This window comes from Dermacentor andersoni, chromosome 4, assembly GCF_023375885.2.
Source record: "Dermacentor andersoni chromosome 4, qqDerAnde1_hic_scaffold, whole genome shotgun sequence".
Classification (NCBI taxonomy): domain Eukaryota; kingdom Metazoa; phylum Arthropoda; class Arachnida; order Ixodida; family Ixodidae; genus Dermacentor; species Dermacentor andersoni.
This window is the reverse complement of record NC_092817.1, coordinates 191,676,689-191,688,524: the sequence shown is the minus strand read 5'-3', so window position 1 is coordinate 191,688,524 and position 11,836 is coordinate 191,676,689. Positions and strand designations below refer to the sequence as shown.

The 11,836-nt window shown below is 48.1% G+C and overlaps 1 pseudogene; it reads left to right on the top strand.

Annotated features, from left to right (window-relative positions):
* The first annotated feature begins 1,295 nt into the window (after positions 1–1,295).
* Positions 1,296–4,854, top strand: LOC129384729 (uncharacterized; annotated as a pseudogene).
* The last annotated feature ends 6,982 nt before the right edge of the window (positions 4,855–11,836 follow it).

The following is an 11,836-nucleotide window of genomic DNA, read 5'->3' as shown; positions in this document are numbered from 1 at the left end:
TCTACATTGAAGAAGTGTGAGAATCATGAGTACTCAGTAGTAGAGACATTATGCAACATATCACAGACACGTTGGAATAAATATTGGATCACGTTGTTCTTGCATCATAATATATCACAGGTAACGGCATGCATCGTTTAAGAAAACTGTTGTACACTGCACAAGTACACAGTAATAACAACTGGCTTAAACTGCACCAGAAACAGAAATGAGCAGGTGCTTAAATCACACGCCAACCGAATATTTATCACAGCGAAATGTATAGGTACATCACTACATGTGAAAGGAACATGCTGTTGTGGCGCTCTGAAACTGAAAGAGCCATAGCGCCATATTATGATATTCAGTAAGACAAACTGCATAAATATTACACACAAATTGCACCACAAGGGCTAAAATGCAATGTATCACAACCTGAAAGATTACTGAATGACAACAATATGTTTGATAATGAGACAGATGTGCAAGAAAAGAGACATTCCGGCTCAGTAGGTAGTGACACAAACAAATATGCAACAAACAAAAAATAAACATTACAAATGAAAAGAAGGAGCATAGGCAAGGAATTTTCATAACTTTTTTCTTTTTTGCTGTGTATATTGACAGGTTGCTTTCGACATTATACTAAGGCCTGAAAATTTCACCATTCGATGACAAGGATTAAATTGTAGAACACTTGCAGTGTGGCGTCGTGCTTAAATTGACATGACAATAACTAGGCACCTCAAAATTGCAGCGCCACAGTCGGAATGCCCGCACACACCAGGCCTACAGGCACTTCTGCAGGTGAGCCTGATGGTGTGCACGCTCTTATGGCTGAAGTAAAGCTTGAAGAAAAAATTCATGCTGCAACGGCTATGCTACTTATGGTTGCATTAAAGGGTGACTTCAGCAATTATTTATTTGCAACCTAGCAATATTTGCCCTTCATATCATTAATACATCAGCAAATTTTTAGATAAGTAACAAATTCCTTGCCTATGCTACCTTTGCATCCTTTAATTATGTGGGGCCTGAGAGGGGGGAGAGGCTTGGCTGCCACCATGCCCCAGTGCAGCCAGCAGCAGCTGAAGCAGGCGCTCGTTGGTCTCGTGCGACCGACGCGCCACTTCGAGGCGTTGCCGCTGCACTTCGAGGCAACGCTCTTAAATTCTTTCAGTTCTCAAACTGCTGAGCGGCGCCTGGCCCCTTTCCGTTGCGCGCCGCGAGAGGGCGTGCACGACGGAGTTAGCCCGGCAAGGCGCAGCGTAGCAGCACGTTGTGCGCAGTTGGCCGCTGTGTGTAGTTGTCGTTTGCTCACGTTTGCGCTCGCACTCGCGGTATTTAATGTTTTGTGCATCGCGCTGCCAATCGTATGCACTATGCCACGCTGCTTCGTTCCAGGCTGTAAGAGCGGCTACGACTCCACGCGATCCGTGGACGAGACATTTTTTCAAGGCACCCCGCAATGCTGAGCGCCTTCAACAGTGGGAGCGCGCTATACCACGGCTGGACAAGAAGCTTTCAAGCTCGTGTTCCGTCTGCGACCTCCACTTCATCAATGATGAGATTTTGAAGGTCTTCGAACACAACATTTGTGGTGATATTGTGGTCATACCGCGCGACAAATGTACGCTGAAAGATGACGTCGTGCCTCGCCTGTTTCCGAACTGCCCAAGTTACCTCTCGAAACCCACACGGAAGCGCAGAGCACCAGCTCCCAGACGATCACCAGCTCAACAAAAGCGGCATAAGAAACAAGGTGAGTGTGTGGATGCTGCTGTCAGAGCTGCCGACGACGAAGCGAGCTTGCCTACCGATGACAGCATGCCGGCGGAGAATGTGTTTCATGTGCTCAGTCGCATGGCGAAAGAGGGACGAAAAATTCGAGGTTGGTCCCTTGACGTTGTTAAGGCAACGGTCGTTTTGTACAAGCTCGGGATAAGAAAGAATATCCCGCATGTAGAAATGTCTGTGGTGTTGTCAGACAGCCTTAATTTAATTGTCAGCGCAGATGGTCGAGTTGTGCCACGCAGTGTGTATGCCGGGAAGCAGACCACTGAGTTCAAGTGTATGGAAGACTTCACATGCCTCGTGCTATATGTGGAACAGCTGAAGCTGTGTAAGGGCTGTCCCGCAAAGAAGTACCCAAAAATCTCTTCGTCAGTGGTGGCAACAAAGCAGGGTGAAACGTGGAGGCGCAACACATGCACGGTATTGAGTGTCAATGCTACATGTGCTCAGTGCCGGACTCTCGAGAAGCTTTTCTTGCAGCGGACGAAACAGCAAAAAGATAGCAAGAAAAAGCAGGCTGCTCGCTTGAAGTTACTGCGTCGCAAAGCAATTCGTGCAACCTCAAGGCGAGAAAAACTGAAGGAAGAAGTCGTTCTGATGAAGAGGAAGCTTAGTGCAATTACAGAAGAGACAATTGACTGCTCTCTTCATATTCTTCCGGCCAGGCAGCAACTAGCTTTTAAAACAGCTTTCATGGCTGCAAAAGCCAAGTCAAAAAATGGGAGGCGATATGATGATGAATGGCTTATGACATGTTTGTTACTGCAAATCTCAAGCCCGAAGGCCTACACTTTACTTGGTGATATGCAGCTGCTACCACTGCCATCAAAGGCTCGCCTTCGCCAAATAATAGCAGGAATACCATGCAAGTATGGATTCAACCAAGTTGCATTGAACAGTGTCAGAAGCCATTTCAGCAACAAAAGTCACTTGACACGGCTAGGAGTATTGCTCCTTGACGAGATAAAGTTGAAGCGAGGTGTCTCCTTCAATAAGGCCTCATGCAGAATGGATGGCTTTATAGACTATGGTGAAGTCATGGCACCAAATGCAAACCACCTTGCTGATCATGCATTGGTACTGATGTTTGTGCCACTGTTCGAAGACTGGGTGCAGCCAATAGCAAGCTTTGCTACAAAAGGAGCGGCTCCTGGGAAAGTTCTTGCAGAACTGGTAATGAGCAGCATCCTGGAACTGCACAAAAACAATGCGTCAGTGCTGGCTGTGATCAGTGATGGGGCTGGCAACAACAGATCTATGTGGGGCCAGCTTGGAGTGTCAGGAAAAATGGATGCGACATGCCACTTCATTGAGCATCCCTGGGAACCGTCAGAAAATATTTACTTCATTTGTGATGTTCCACATATTGTGAAGTGCATACGAAACCACCTGAGGAAGCACACATACGGAATGGTAAGGGAAAAAAATCTCCTTATTTTCCGAACAGTTTAACAATTTCTTTTCATTATTTCCAGGCTGGCGACCTTCGCATCAACTTTCAGCATTATGTGACCCTTTACGAAACAGAAAAAAAGAAGCATGTACGTGTTGTGCCAAAACTCACTGAAGCACATGTTTCCCCTGACAACCTGCGCAAAATGAGCGTCAGGCTGGCTACACAGGTATAACTTGTTGCTGTCCAAGTATGTTGCCTTTCTGTTCGTAAACTAAAAAAAATGCGATCTCTCTTTCTCTCTTTTTTGCACAGCTCTTTAGCCGTGGAACGTCAATTGGATTGCGTGTGTACAGGGAAGCAAATGTCCCCGCCTTGAAAGACTCTGAAGGGACTGAGACATTCACAAGAATGCTGAACGATGTTTTCGATGCACTCAACGTCAAGCTTCCATGCAGGGGAATCAGGCGTCATTCCAAAGAGATACAGGCAAGTGGCCAAATCTCATCCTGGAGCCTAAGCTTGATCTTACATATGCCGTCGTTTTGCTTCTCATTATCGTGAACTGTTGAAACGTTTTCTTTCCAGATCATGAAGCAGTTTCTAGAAGTCTTAAATGTGACTGAGCAAAATGCAGTTGAGAAAGGTACAAAGCTATTCGCATCGCAACTAACGACGGAGTCCCTACGCGTCACATTGTTGTCTACGCTGGATATTATCAATTATCTGTTCAACAAGGGAGCGCTTTATGTGCTCACTGCCAAGCTCAACCAAGACCCCTTGGAGGTACCTACCACAATGACCTTGTTTCCCTTTTAATATATAATGTATGGATGTTTTACATATCCACTTTAATGCGTATATTTTTTCTTTCAGCGGCATTTTGGTCTTGCACGATCATTTGGAGGAGATGAGTCGCACCCAACTGTCATGAATTTCTCGCAGATATTTCGTCTGCTGAGCCTCTACACACCCATCAAAACAGCACTACGTGGAAGTGTACAAGGCGAACCAAATGCTGTACTTGTCAGCGTGGAAGAGGCATTGAACACTGCTCGAGCGGTCCATCGCTTGAACAGAGCTAGTTTGAGAAATGAGATTGAGGCTAGACTGCTAGCAATTACTTCTGGTCCTTCAAGCTCTCTTGAGCGAATGGACACCGAACACAGCTATTTCAGAGGCGGTGTAGACGATGCTGTGACATACTACTTATGTGGCTATGTCATACACAAAATGAGCAAGCACACAGAGTGTGAATTGTGCCTGCAGGACATCAGCTCAACTGTCCCACTCGTTGGTTCCGATGCATACTTGACAACATATCGAAGCTTTAAGGAAGGGAGCCTCAAGCATCCAACAATGAAGATGCTACAGTTCGTAAGAATTGCAAATGACTCCGTATCATTTTCCCTTGATCAGGCAGGTCTCTGCGGTGACCTATTTTGGAAAGTCCTGGATGAACTAGATAAGTGCAGTCTTGCTCGGCTGGGTTGCGATGAGCACATGTGCGCGTTCACGTGCCAAATACTGAACTTTTTCATTGCCACGCGAATGCATTTCTATGCGAGAGATGCGAACCGCCGCCTAGAAACACGAGAGAAAGTAGCCATCGCAAACAAAAAAGCTCGTCTTTTGTAAAGCCACGCGGTAAATTCATAAGCCGTATGCGGCTCCTGTAATAAAAGCTTTTGAACTCGTTGAGAAAAACAAAGATCTTGTCTTATTTCTTTCTCTTTTAGTTGCTAGTAACTAGCCACGGCCGCTGGATAAAAAGCGGCCGTGCTCTAGCAGACGCAAACGACGGCCGCAGTGAAGAGTGGTCCGTCACAGCTTTGGGCGCAAGTGCTTTCCTTGTTCAGTTGGCTAAGTCGTGGCATTTTTTTAACTTCGGAATGGGTACGAAATAAGCAGCAAATAGATTAATGACGCGCTGTGCATATTTGGCGATTTCAACAAAAATAACGCCACTCGCTAAGCAATCACCAGCGCTTCGCAGCGTAGGGCGCCGAGCACGGCCGGGCTAACAGCGGCCGCCGCGCCACCTGTTGAGTGGAAACGAAAAGGGGCCGCGTATCGACGGCCGCCGCAAGGGGAGTTTGACAACTGAAAGGATCTAGTAACGTTGCTTCGAGGCGCTGCGACTGCACTTCCCGCATTCCCGCCACCTCCTCCCCGAGGTGCCGCAGGCTCTCCATGTGGGCCTCGTGGTGCTGCCGCAGGCTCTGCAGGTGGGCCTCGTGGTGCTGTTAGCAAAGATGTGTAATTAGTTTAATTACAGAAGCTCAGTAACAAGGCCTTCGTGTGTTGCATTCATCCCCATTTGCAGGCTATTGTCTTGTCATTGCATATTCAAACACTGGAAATATCTTTCTGGCCCATCAAACTTGTGCCGTCGCATTCCATTAGGATGTGTTACATTGCTATACCTGCTTCCTTGAATTCAACGCCACTTTTTTTCTTTTTGCCACATAAGTGCGTAGCTATTTACACGGTATATCACGCGAATGTGTACAAGATATCACCACAGGACTACACGTATACGTTATGCTTGTTCACTGATTAATATAATTTTTAGAGAGGTCATATGCTCATCAATTTCATACGCAGAAAAATATACATCTGTGGCCTTGCACATACCTGCCGGTTTTGCTCCAGCAGTTGTTGGCGGAAGCGGGTGTCCTCTTGAACTCTGGCTTCCTCCAACTGGCTCTGGCGAACGTATGCGGCAGTAGCCGTCATCACAGCACCATCAAGTTCCTGCTGCCTGGGCTGTCTACGGGGTGCCCGTGGCTCTCGAGGGGTAGGCTGCGGCACCTGGGGGGTAGGCTGCGGCACCTGCGGGGTAGGCTGCGGCACCTGCGGGGTTGGCTGAGGCACCTGCGGGGTTGGCTGAGGCACCTGGGTGGTAGGCCGCGGCACCTGGGTGGTAGGCCGCAGCACCTGGGGCGTAGCCGATGGCTCTTCATGCAAGGCAAAAGCAAAGACTGCTCATTCACTGTTATCCGACCTACACAGATTGATTGTGCTAACCAGTCACTATGAAATGTCATTATAGCTGCATAGCTACAATAATGATACACAAAACAGGTAGTTAGAGCAAAAGATGCCACAGAAAGTTGCTGGTAGCAGTAACCATTTTCATGGAAAAATAAAAGAATTTGAATTTGAATTTGAACCCTTAAGAAGCACAAGGAATCTCTATTACAACATCATGTCATTTGTAGTCTTGCATTTCTCCTCCATGAATAAGAGCTGGATGTTGGACACAAAGGTAATAACAGCACAGTGACGTACTTTACTTCATAGCAAGATCATACAGCAACTGCAAACAACAATGCTACTACAAAAGCTAGATCACTGCCTTACGTGTAAGGCCACTTGGCCCAGCAACAGCTGCAGGACCCGACACCACGAAAGCAGTTGTCGCTGGTGGATGTCTACGGGAACCGCTGGGCCCTGCAGCTTCCTCTGAACTTGCCTCGTCCTGCAATCAGAGTAGTGTTCAGACATTGCGAGCAGTGTGTGCAATGCGCATCATGTACACAAGTTGCTGCTCAGAGTACATAACCTATACTGTCACTTGCACAAAAAAAAAAGCTTAAAAATTTTGCAATATTGTGTTACAATGTAATGCTGAAAATTTGTGAGGTCACAGCAGGTCACACAAACAACACTTTTTTTAAATCCAATGTACGCACCTCGCTATCGGGGAAGTACTCAGGGGGGGAAACAAGGACCCCTCCTGTCCTCATAAGGACGTCGAGGACGCGGCCGTTCACGCCACCAACTTTGCCACCTCCAGTAGCCCTGCAAACACGACAACAACGACAACGTGAAACTACGTTACTGTCAGCATCATTAGAAGCTCACCTCTTCTCGCTCGCGGCCCTGGCCGCTTCTTTTTTTCGCTTTATGGGCCATCTTGGCCCAATGGTTGCGCCAACGGCTGGTGACCTTTACGGCTGGCCCCTGTGCGTTAAGCACCGCCGCCACCTCCTCCCACAGTTCGTTTTTTCGAGCAGCAGTCATACGTGGCGAGAACTCTGTAGAAGCTCTCGCCAGGTATGGGTGCTGCTCGATGAACTGCACGAGAATAGCCGCCTGCTCTTTCGACACCCGCGGCCCTTTTGCTGCCATTTTCTCTTTGTCAACTTGGGAATTTCAGCCGGCCCGCAGCACAGTAAGAAATTTAGAGGCAAACATTCTGTCCAAGCTAAGCGCCTGCATAAAGTGCTCACTACGACTTATTTCTGCCTTTTTATACCACTAATGTAAAAAAAGGTGAAGTCACTACTCACATTTAATGTTGTAGCAGCTTCTTTCTCGGAGCGTATCAGTGCAGGAAGTATTACCGATGCAGCGATAACTTTGACAAAGCTATCGTTATGTCATGGCGGTGCCCTATGGAAAACGCCTTGACAGTTCTCGATCCACTATGTTGGAAAGTTTCACCTCGGGGGCTACGGATAATTCTTCTTGGCCCTTCCTAAAGAAGAAATTATCACACGTCAGACATGCAGCGAAAACCACACGACAATGCAAGCACTACACGAGCAATAGTTACTCACCTCAATCAGTATCTGACGGGGGCGGGGCCGCAATTACGGGCACGCAAGGGGCTGTCAGCTGTTCACAGGTAAACAAAGGCTGCCATTTTGCGAGCGCTCAACGGCATGGATTGGATGCACATCCGACTACTATGTGGCTACGACTTCAAAAATAGAGCACTTGCGTTTGCATTTCTTTGGACTGCGGCAGCTTTTGCGTTGTAATGTAACAAAATGAATTTGCTTTACGCAGCATGGAAGTCCGCTTTTATTAAGTGCCGTTTTACAAAACAAGTTTACTATACAGTCCCGGAAAAAGAGAAGAGAATACGAAAGAAACATCCGGCCAATGAAGGGAGCTTCTGACTGGACGATCCAAGAAAACGTCGTGCCTACGTATACACAATTTCCAAAATCGGTGACGTCACGCGACAAGGCATTGGCATGAAAAAAGTCATTTCTACAAAATCGCACCCCTAGTGGCATAGAGCTCAACCACACACGGTAGCAGCAACAAAATAAATTCTTTGCTGCTGGTGTAAATTTTTCGCAGGAGTGTAAGCGTTAACACGATGTTTTTGTAAATGTTTAAAATGTTTTAGACTTGGTTAGAGCAATATTAGCTCTTTGTTTGGCTGGTTAAGCTCCACGCCAACGGGCGGCTGGACCGTGGAGACCGATCAGGCAGCTCACGTACGTCTACGCTAAAGTTTATGCCTCCACCGTTGGGTCGAAACATTCGGCTAGTGTGTTATTACCGGAATACCAGACACGTTCGGCGCTGCGACAGAATGCTCGCAACGCACGCTGCTTCGATAGCTCTCGCTTGGGGTCGACGGCCAAGCGGCTAGCGGAGAGGTTTCGCGCGGGCGGGGGCGGGATCCAAAACAACCGGAAGTGGACGATGTGACGTTGCATCGTGACGCAGAACCAGTGAAGGTGGAGCTCAGCCAACGCCTCCTAGATAACACAAGGCCGGTGCACTTCGATTCGTGACGTCATGCTGCTTTGCCCTACTGCCATAGTATCTAATGGGGACGCTCCCGATCGAGCCGTGGTGGTTTTGGCGTCATCGTCTTCGTCACGCTGGGCTTGGCAATGGAAATTTCGGTCCAAGTAGCATAATGTCACAAATCGGAGTGCACAGGTCTTGTGTTATCTAGGAGGCGTTGGCTCAGCCGCGATCGCTCGGCGAACGAGTTGAGGAGGAAAAGCATGGCTAGGGAGGAGGGTAACTTGTAATCGCGTGTAGCTCCATTACTACGTAACGCTTCACTTAAATTGTGGTGCGAGTGTTCTACTTAAGCTGTACCCTACGCGTCTACAAAATTTGTCCGGACTGTTTCAGGGTCCCTTTAAGCGTTGAAGAAAACAGCGCCTCTCCCTGCTTACAATCACTCTCTCTCTCTCAGACCGAGGGCACTCTCACAACACCTTACGCGGAGCGTTAGAAAGTGTCCAGGGACGCGAGAGACGAGCAGTGAGTTTGGCAATGAAGACGACCAAGCCAAGCGGACTCGGGCTCCGGTGGCTCTGCAGTAAAGTTCAGCGCTGCTGGCATATGAACGCTGTGCTCGCGCACATTAGCGTTCCTGCTGGGCAGCTGTACGCTTTCCACATCCGTGGTGCGCAGCGGAACGGACAGTATGCACTTGAAGCTGCAAACGCTGTCGGTTTTCCTTCAGTCTCGTCTCGTGCAGCATAGGCCTGCCACGCCACTGGTGGCGCACCTCTTCGCGTTGGTTTTGATATGCCTGTATAGGGCGTTGTCCCTGCTGCGCGGCCTCGATTGTTTCGCGTGCTGTGTGATCCCAACATGCTGTCACCGCACAAGAACACCGTCTGATGGACTTCAGCGCAACGCTTACTATCGCTTTCGGTTTTTTTAAGCCTACGAGGATAACTGCGCCATTTGTTTTTTTGTTTTTTTCTTTTCATTATCATACTGTGCAAGGCATCCCTAATGGAAGCTTTACGCGCGAGTTTTCGATATTTTTATGCTATGCACATGGTGTTTCCAGTGACCTCAAATTTTTGTCGAATAATAGTTAAGCGTGCACGATGAAAGTTATCTTGCTCGTTCAATGAAATAGGAACGGTTAACGAGGGCACACAAGGGCAGCGGCAGCGCAAAGTGACAGGTGAAGGACAGGCCGAGGCGCCGTCCCGTGAACGTTTTATTTACCCTATGTTCATGCGTAAGCTGAACACAATTAACAGATTTTCTAGTTCTCATTGTAGCTGTTCGTGGAAGGTTCCCCCGCAGCGCCTGTACCTTGGAAAGTGCAAAATACTTATCTAAAGAAAAGAAATAAAGAAAGGGCTATTGCGCCTTTCGTGCAAATTATATTTCCCACAATTCTATTTCTAGTTTAGGCCCCTCCCATCGCCCCATATTTCGACTGATTTCCTAGGGTTGCCTGTGCAGTTACACCCAGGAACAACCAGTCAAGTTCGGGGTCTTTCGGCCACGCTGCACTTCGCCGCTGCATTCGTGCAGCAGACTTCACGCCCGCAGCGTGACGTATATATACACACGAACAGGGGCTCGGCGCTTCCTGCTCGTTGCTGTTGTGCACCATGCAGGCGGCGGCAAGATGAACGACCGACCCAGTTACGTCTGGTCGGATTTATCGACGCGCAAGCTTCCCGAGGCTTGCTTGTCTCCCGGGCCGCCATCGATTCACGTCCGTGGCGGCGGGGAAGAGATGAGCACGCGAGAAAGAAACCGTAGAGAGAGTCGCGAACAGATAACATGGCCCACCGGATATGTGCCACCGGGTACGGGCAACTGGGCATGTGCTACGGGGTATGTGTGCGGTCTAGAACGAGGATATCGGTGGCACAGAGCACATAGCAAGGAACTACAACAAGAGCTGGTCTAAGGGACGATTCAGTCCTTCGTGTATAGCCGGCTTCTATTATTTATAGACGGTTTTTTGATGGGGGGAACGAATTAGGAGAATGAACGTTCCGCCGAATGACCGGGCGATCACACGTGTTTAGGAGTGTGCGAATGTGCGAAACTTTTGATTAACGAATCAAATAGTATCCTATTCGATTCGGTCTTCGAGTGGAATAATCGCTATTCGCAAATGCGAATATTTTTCGGATTCTTTTCGAATATTTCTGAATTTCAACAGCGCCCAAATAAACATAAATTTAGAGCAAAAGGGCGGTAAGATTTCGCCCCCAGGGGCATGGTATAGACATAAAACATGACAACTCGCGTAGTGCAGCAGGCTATGTCACTTAGGTACAGCGCTCATTCGCGCTCACTGAAGAGTCGGGTGCATGCCAAGAGACCACTTGTTTGCTCCTAATGCTTCACATGTGCTTTGAGAGAAACTGCTAACTGACAGAAACTTGCTAATTTCACGAATACTGGGGTGTGAACGTCGTTTTATAATAACTGTGATAATGGCTACTCATTATCCGAAAAGTATTCGATTCGATTCGCTTCTGACACTCTTCGATTCGTATTGTATTCGGTATAAAAAAAAACTGTTCGTACAACCTTACATGTGTTTAAAGGGCCCCTCATCAGGCTCCATAGCAATTTTTTGTTATACCCTGGAAGTTGTTACGTGTTCTGCCGCAAAAATATTTCAAATCGGCTCATTAATAACCGAGATAGAAATATTTCAGTGCCGCGAACCCATGATTTCAGCAGGCGGGCTCCACTGCAAAGCCAGACACTCCCTCCACTCGCCCCGTCCAGCCTCAGCAAGCGAAATTCCTTCCCTGCGTTCTCCCATACGAGCCCTCGAGGATCGCGTGACGCATACGTCACTGGCACCGCCTTCATTTTTTTTTTCTCCTCGTTTTTTTTTTTTCTTACCAGTGTTGCGCGCGAGCTGATGTAATGTCTCGTTGCGCGCAGCGCGCGCTTTTGCGCGCTGTGCACAAGGACATATGACTAGCGGTATAATTCAGTGCTGCATGAATACTGAGTCAGAACAAGCGGATCGCAGAACACGATCACGCGCTGGAACGCAGTAGAAGATGGCATAGTTTCGGCATGTGCGCACGAGACTGCGCCACCGCGGGAACAAGCAGACGAAGCAGAAGTACATCTCTCTTGCTTCGGTGCGAGGTAAAACAAAAACACACAGACATTCCG